Source organism: Selaginella moellendorffii, unplaced genomic scaffold (genome assembly GCF_000143415.4).
Source record: "Selaginella moellendorffii unplaced genomic scaffold, v1.0 SELMOscaffold_23, whole genome shotgun sequence".
NCBI classification, from domain to species: Eukaryota; Viridiplantae; Streptophyta; class Lycopodiopsida; order Selaginellales; family Selaginellaceae; genus Selaginella; species Selaginella moellendorffii.
In genome coordinates, this window is record NW_003314284.1 from 1,356,552 (window position 1) to 1,364,521 (window position 7,970).

Genomic DNA, 7,970 nt, shown 5'->3' on the forward strand with positions numbered 1-7,970 from the left:
TCTCATGTCTCAGAGAAAAATAAGAAAAAAAAAGAGAGATGAAACTGTCAAACCAAGAAGAAGATTCTCTGGCCATGCTCTCGTCCCAGCCACCTGTCGCGTCCTTTTGCAATATTGGAGAGGGATGCACAGTCTACATGTTGCGGTCGGCAGAAGGTGAACGCCCCAACCCCCAAGGAGCCAGCGAGGGTGCCCAATCTAGTCAAGAACGGCAAGAGAAGAGTTGGAGCCTTAAAGTACAGTCACTTGATCCATAAACCGAAGCTCAAAAGGAACTTGTTGAGCCCTAAGGGCGTGGGTGTCTCAACTTGCTAGTGGACGTGCTTCCTTCACCATTAAACATTAGGTTCTTTGCAATACTGATTGTCACATCATGCTATGATTGGGTGTGACTGTGTGATGCCAATTCCCTCCAAGAGGCCTTTAGCCATACAATCTCATGGCAGTCAGCAGTTAAGGCAATATATTTAGCCTTTGCAGAAGAAAGAGCAACCACAGCTTGCCTCTTGCTTGCCTATATGGGAAAACACAAGATTACTAAGTTAGCGATCCTGCACATCAACTTATCAAATAGATGCATTAAAGTGACACATAAAGTTAACTAAGTAAAATTCTTACAGCCCACTTGATGGGAGCTCCACAAAGTTGCATACAAAATCTGTAGTGGTCAACTGGCACCCTTTGTTTGTGGCCCAGTTGGCACCTGTGTAGTAGATTAGGCTTGTGTCATAGCGAGAGCAGCATAGTCTTTGGTTTATTATCCCCTTCAAATATCTCAAAACATATTTTGCAGCTTTTCAATGTCCTGTGCAAGGCTCTGAATTGAACTGGCTGAGCATGATAGTTGCATAGCAAATGTCAAGATAAAAAGTACATCAAGCAATTGATCAAGTTCTGACAAGGAACTTGTGAATCAAGCATGCCTCTTACATCTTGAGGCATAGCAGAGTTGACAACACCTGCTACCATGGGTGTGTATAGGATGGCAATTTTCCATGCTAAACCGACATGGGAGCTGTTCAGTGTTTTGAGAGCATCATCTTTTTCCATTCCTGTTCCACTTGGATTCCCAAAATTTCTTTTTGTCACCCTAAGGTCTTTCATGCAAAAGCATTAGGCCAAGCTCTCTTTTAAGTGCTGGATAGCATCATCATCCCCTCCAATGACATTAACGTATAAGGCAATAAGGATCATACTATCACCTTTTACTTTGGCATATACATTGAGTTGAAGTCTTCTTCAATCTCCATGCTTTCTTTACATTGCCATGGCTAAGGGGAATATCTCCTTATCAAGAGATCCATAGAGAAATGCAATTTTAACATCCATTTGGTGGACTTTCCACAAACCTTGATCATCTGCACTACTGGCAAAAAACTTTCATTATAATCCACCCCACCTTTAGCAACAAGGTAAGCCTTGTAGTTTGGCTGCATTGTGAGTTCTTTTGAGCAACCACTTGTGATCAAGAAGCTTTCAATCAGGGTGAGAAACACTCTTCAAAAGTGTTATTTGGCAAAAGGGCATCTATTTCATTCTTGATGGCATTTATCTAGGATTGGACTTGTCTCCAGTCAAGGCCTCATGGTGCATTGATGGGATTTGATTGTCCACAAACATGTAAAATTCAGCCTCATCATCAGTAAAAAAGGGGTATCACATCTTTAAGCACCTTTTGAAAGGGTTATCACACACATGGATTAAAATAAGATATAGCAAACCTTTACTTCAAGGGATGATAGGAGGTAATGGCTAATTGGGCAGAGGGTCACTTCCACCAACATGATCCTCATGAGGGTCATCAATTGGCACTAGGATTGTTAACAATAGTGGTGTTGTTACCGAGCTAAATTGGAATAAGTTGGACAAGCTCAACAAACTTAGGTGACACTGCATCCAATAGTTGCTCCTATGAAAAGTTATTCTTATAAAAAAATTATGTCTATACTAAGCACTGTTTCCTTGGTGGAGGGATCCCTTAATTTTTAAGCTTTCCAGCTTCACTCGTCATCATAAGCATATCCCATGACGATGAGTATTTGACATTTTAGATCAAGCTTTTTGTGGAGCAAATCCAAGATGGTGCACAAATTGTGTAATTGAAGACTTGGAGATGAGAGACATCATATTTTATGCCAGTCTAAGCTTCTTTGGTAGCCTTTCCTTTGAGTGTGACCATGAATAAATTTTTAATATACATGGCTACCACAATTGCTTCCTGCCAAAATTCTTTGTGAAACTTGTTCTCAGCAAGGAAGCTACAAAGAACATTCACCAATGTTTAATTCTTACACTCCACAACACCATTCTATTGTGAGGTGTAGTGATATCCATTGGAGGGCAAGTCTGGTGCCAGCAGCCGCGGTAATTCCAGCTCCAATAGCATATATCAAAGTTGTTGCAGTTAAGAAGACTTGAATTTTCTTCACAAGATTCGTCTAGACTGTGGCCTTGTAAAGTTTAAAGGCCTCCACTACTTTACTTATTCTTTTTGGCTAAAATTATCAATCAATGTCATAATATATCCTGCACCAAATGATTAGGTGGTCCACAAAAGTTTGAATAGATCAACTCTAAAGGTTGAGATATTTTCATGCAGACAAAGCAAAGTTCCTATAATAGTGTTCCCCAACATGCAGAATTCTCAAAATGCAGCATTTAAATTGAATTTAGTTACCATTTTCTTCACAAGGACATTCTGAAGAGCTCTGTAGTTGGCATGACAATAACAATGCCAAATGTAGACATTGCTCTTTGAATTTTCAATCTTAATGTTTGTGGTGATATAGTCGAAAGGATATACTTTATATGGCTCTCTTGATGTTTCCCATGCAACATCATTTGCCCTATCATGCAGAAGCTTTGCTTATCCACAAAAGTGACATTGTTGTCATTAAAGATGACAACAATATTGCTATCATAAACTTTTGCAATAGAGATTAAATTTCTTTACATACACTATAGTGTTTATAAAGTTTATCTCACTACCATCTTCAAAAGCAAGCTTTAAAGTACTAACACCCAACCATAGTTTATATTGCTAAATATGAGTTTATTTGTCATTATAAAGTTAGTGCAACCAAAGTCTAAGACCCAAAGCTGACCAACTACACTAGTCTTCACATTAAAGCTCTTTTATTCTTTTACTTATTCATAAGATCCTTCACCATTGCCTTCTACTCTAAAGTTTGCTACAACATTTATCACATTTAGGCATTCCCAACACCACTTGTATTGATCTCGACCAATGTGTGTTGGTTTGTGATTGGCATATTATCTATTACGAGGAGTCCTACTAACATGCTCTTCATGTTGTTGTAGGGTGGAAGTTGCTCCACCACCAATGAGGTGTGTCCTTGTCCATTATAACCTCTATTATTACATCTATGACCTCCACCATTGCATCCACAACCTCCATTGCCACAACCATCATATCCACAGCCTCTATAAAAGGAGATCCCTTTCACCCTCCTTGCAAACATAGCACCATGTACCTAATAAATCTGGGACTTCTCCTTACACAACAAGTGTTCACCAACTTTGATATTGTCTCATTAAATGACAAGTTTGGCTCTCACATCAATGCTTTGTCAATATTATCCCACTCTTTTGAGAGTGACTTCTAGAGCTTCACATTTTGCATAGTGTCAAAAACCTTATGTTCCTTCCTTGAGCAACCAAATTTGCAAATAGCCTATTTAGAGAGTTCACATGCTATTGCATATTCCCACCATCCTAAAAAATGCAAGCCTCTAAGATTGAATAGATTCTCATCACTTCCATATCAAACTTCAAGCTATACAAATCAGAGTCATTTTTTTTCCATGTCTGTTTTAAGTAAGATCCCATGACTTAGGTAGATGCAAATGCACCCCACAACCTATTCCTTCCTAATTCTTGAGTCCCTAAGGACCCTTTGGGCCTTTACTCTAGTTCCAACATAAGGTTCTACCTTAGTACTATTCATAATCCCATACACACCTTGAAGATGGAATTATGCCTTAATAAGGTTCTTTCACAAAGAGAAATCTCTCCTATTGAAGACAAATGGCTTATTGCTAGAGTTGGATGCATCTCCTATCTTCCTAGATCTTTACATCCTGCTCTAATACCAAGTTAAGAATAACAATTGTATCGCAAGAAAAAAACCCTAAAGTATAGTAATGCAACCCTATAGTATAGAATCTACTTGGATATGGAATATGTGGTATATGAATACCTAGCCTATCTTAAATTGCAACTATACTTTTTTATGTTGAGGAAACTGATATCCTTTCTAAGAGACCTAAGCACCATACCACCAAGTTTCTAAAGACCCTTGAGGGGCACCACATCATGATCGAGGAAACAAATCTAGTGTATTGAAAGGAAGACTGTAGGAGATAAGAGAATAAGTTTCTTTGACTTAGGTGATATGCAAGTCTTATGCACTATCACAACCTAGCTCCTAGAAGAATCCATCACTCAATCAATTACCCTCAAATCAATCACCATATTGAAATTCTTCTATACTATATATTGCCATACATTGATTGATTGATGCAACATTTTGAAGGGAGGAACAAAACAAGAAAAAACAAAAAGAAACAAAAAGTTTGAGAAAGAAGAAAGAAGTTTGATGTTAAAAATAAAAATGAGTGATTAGGGTCTCTCTTTTTCTATCTAGGATTCAACTTTAGAAGACTATCCCATCTCCCCAGAGTTAATCACTTGAAACTTATTTGTTATGGTTTTCATGAAAGTGAAGAAGAAATTCACTATAGTATGTGGTATCAATGCATAGGGGTAGTAGATTCTAGAAACTACTATGACTTATCATAAAGAACATTGCAATGGTGCTTATATTACATTTATAGTGGTTATTATGTTGGAATTACTTTACAATAAGCTAGAGCTCTAGCAATCAATAATAGCTTGCTCTACTTTTGAGTTGCTAGTACTACTACACTAAACCATTATTATTACATATTTTTTCAACTCAAATTTGGCACTTATTGTTAATTTAAGTATTAATTTTTAACTCTAATTTAGTTTTGGTTACAATTTGGGACAAATTTTATATTTAAAAAAATTAATTGAAAAATAAAATTTTTATTCAAATATTCATCATAATTTATTATTGCTATTTGTATAGCAATGGATATGTGATTATGAATGTTTAAATAATATATTTACACATATATGGATTTATTTATTTATTTATTTATGAGTTTTATTATATACACAATCACTTTTCAATTGCTATATAAATAATCGAAACATGATTGTATACATAATATTTTTATCATGGGTTATGCTATGTATATATAGGGCATGACATCTCAGACTACCACACAAGATTAATGCCACATCATCTTAAACAGCATGACATTACTGTGAATCTAGCAAGGGATATTTTATTTCATTCTTATGTCATGAGCATAAATTTGTTATCTTTGATTATGAACATCTCTCTCCTCCTAATTTAAGGGTTTGTGCTTAATGTTTAACAGCTTATAGGCATACTTTATATACTCTAATGTAAGGTGCTTCAATCACTCTCGTAAGTCTCTCATTTCTCATATGTTGTTTGTACACGACACCCTAATTTAGGTAATGATTGATTAGCACAAAAGCAAGTGTAATTGGTTGTTAGAGATGAGGGTAAAACATTTTTTTATGTGGTTAGAGCATCAAATGTAATAGTTTTTATACGAGCAAGTGGATCTTGTTGTATTTATTAATTTCTTGCAATTCTAATCATACACACAACTATTTGGCATTTCACTAGTTTATTGCACTTGGGCATGTTACAAATTGATAATATAAGTTTTTCTTTCTTGGATTTTTGCTTTTTGGGCTTGAACTTTGTGATTGTTGCAATGATTGTATTGTGGTAAATGAGAACATTGCAACACACGCTTGCACATAACTAATTGATTATGCATGTTCTTCTCTAATGCATATGCTATGTGTGTTTTCATTCTATATTTTTTCCATGACTAAGAAGTTAAGTGTTCTACATGACATACACCTATAGTGTGATAGTTTACAAACTTCTTGGACGCAGAAGCTCATATTATCTCATTGATATGAACACATTTCCAAGTGAGCCCCTTGCTAGTATGCTTTGAATTTTGAAATGCATGCAAAGTTATTCATCTTATTTCTTTTGTAAAGCATTGGGAATTGAGGAATTGCTATATTAAATGAGGATAGCAGGCCTCCACTTATGCTATTGGCTTTGTGACTTGCAATAGAAGAGGGTTGTATGGAAACCCTAATATATGTACATTCACTATATTAGGTGAAAAGAAGATGATATAGTCTCCAATCTTGAGGTTGTGTTTATGCAAGTATTGCCACTAAGCTGTGCCTAAGAACTCTTGACACCCTGGTCTAATAGAGCATAAATCTTTCTTCTAGAAAGAAAATAAAATCCATAAAAGCATAAATATATAGAGGTATATAAACAATAACAGTATCCTAGAGGAAAGTGAAGAGGGAAGGGTAGAGGAGGATTCTTCTATTATAAAGATTGCAGAAGAAAGGTGTTGGATCCTGAGAATATAGAGAAAACAGCTTTACAAGTGCAAGATGATCCATTAACTTAATAATCATTTATGACATATAAGTCTTGTATTGAATACTAATAAATATCCTTTATTTGTTTTTAGATTTTATTTTCCTTTGCAAGGCTATTTTTGTAAAGCTTATAGTGCAATTTTACATTGTGTGGCATATGGTGGTGGATGATTTTGAGCTGGTGGTTAAACATAAGGTCACTAACAGACACGAAATGGTAAAGGAAAACTATCCTTGTGATGTTATGGAAGAGGATCTTTTATGTGGGGCACAAGGTGGTTGTGGAGGAGGGCTTATACAGCATAGTAGTGGAAAAGGCTTTTGAGCCTTCTCGTAAAATGGACACCCCTAACTACGATTCATATGAGAAGGATGTGTTAAATCCTCTATGTGAGGTAAAGGATGAGGCTTTAGTTGAGGTTCCCCAAGGCAATGAGTTAGTGGCTCCACATGATATGAAGGATACTCCAACCAACAAAGTGAAGGCGCCTCATTATGTAGTGGTTACAAGCAAAGAGGTGGAGGTGGCATATGATAGTTTCTATTAGGAGGGTAGCAAAGTGGAGGCTCCTTTTGATTTAATGGTTCCAAATAAGGAGGTGGAGGTGCCACTTGACAATCTCCATTAGGTGGAGGCTCCACACAAGCCTCCTTGAAAGCATGAGGCTCTATGAAAGCTTCTTTATGAGTAAGACTCTAAGGAAGGAGGCAAGATAGAGTTACTAAATTTTTATACTATAGTTTATATATAAATGAATTTTATAGTTTGGTGTTTTTAGGGTTTTACTAATGCAAGCCTTGGATCTCTAGACTCAAATCATCATTACTACATCATATAAATCAAGGTGGCAAATACAAGCTTGAGCAACCTTTGATAGCCCACAAAGTGAGGATGTGTTAATGAAATGCAAGTTTTTATTTCATATTCAGAGAAGAATTTTGGCCATGAGTATTTTGTTTGCCTACGTCCATGTGTTAAGAGATGTGGCTTTTTATCTTGAGTTGATATTCTAGAGTTTAGATGCAAAAGATACAATATAAATACATAAATTTCATGCAACTTGGGTAAGGAGTTTATTTCTTGCAGTGGTTCTGATTTTTTTGCATAGAAGAATGCTCTTGATAAATGAATATCTATATATATTTTAATGACTACGTAGTATTACATCTATATATATTTGCAGTGTATTGCAATTACATATGAAAGCACATATATAAGCTTCTATACATAAGACCTATAGTGTTTATGCAAAATTCACACAATAAGAAGCCTTAATTTTGTAAAAATTCTCTTCAAATTAAGTGGATTTGAGGTGAAAGAATTTTTAAGGCATATAATCTAGAATTTTAGTATAGTTTATAAGATTTTGGGTTTCCCACAATTAATTTATAAAAAGTAGCTGCCA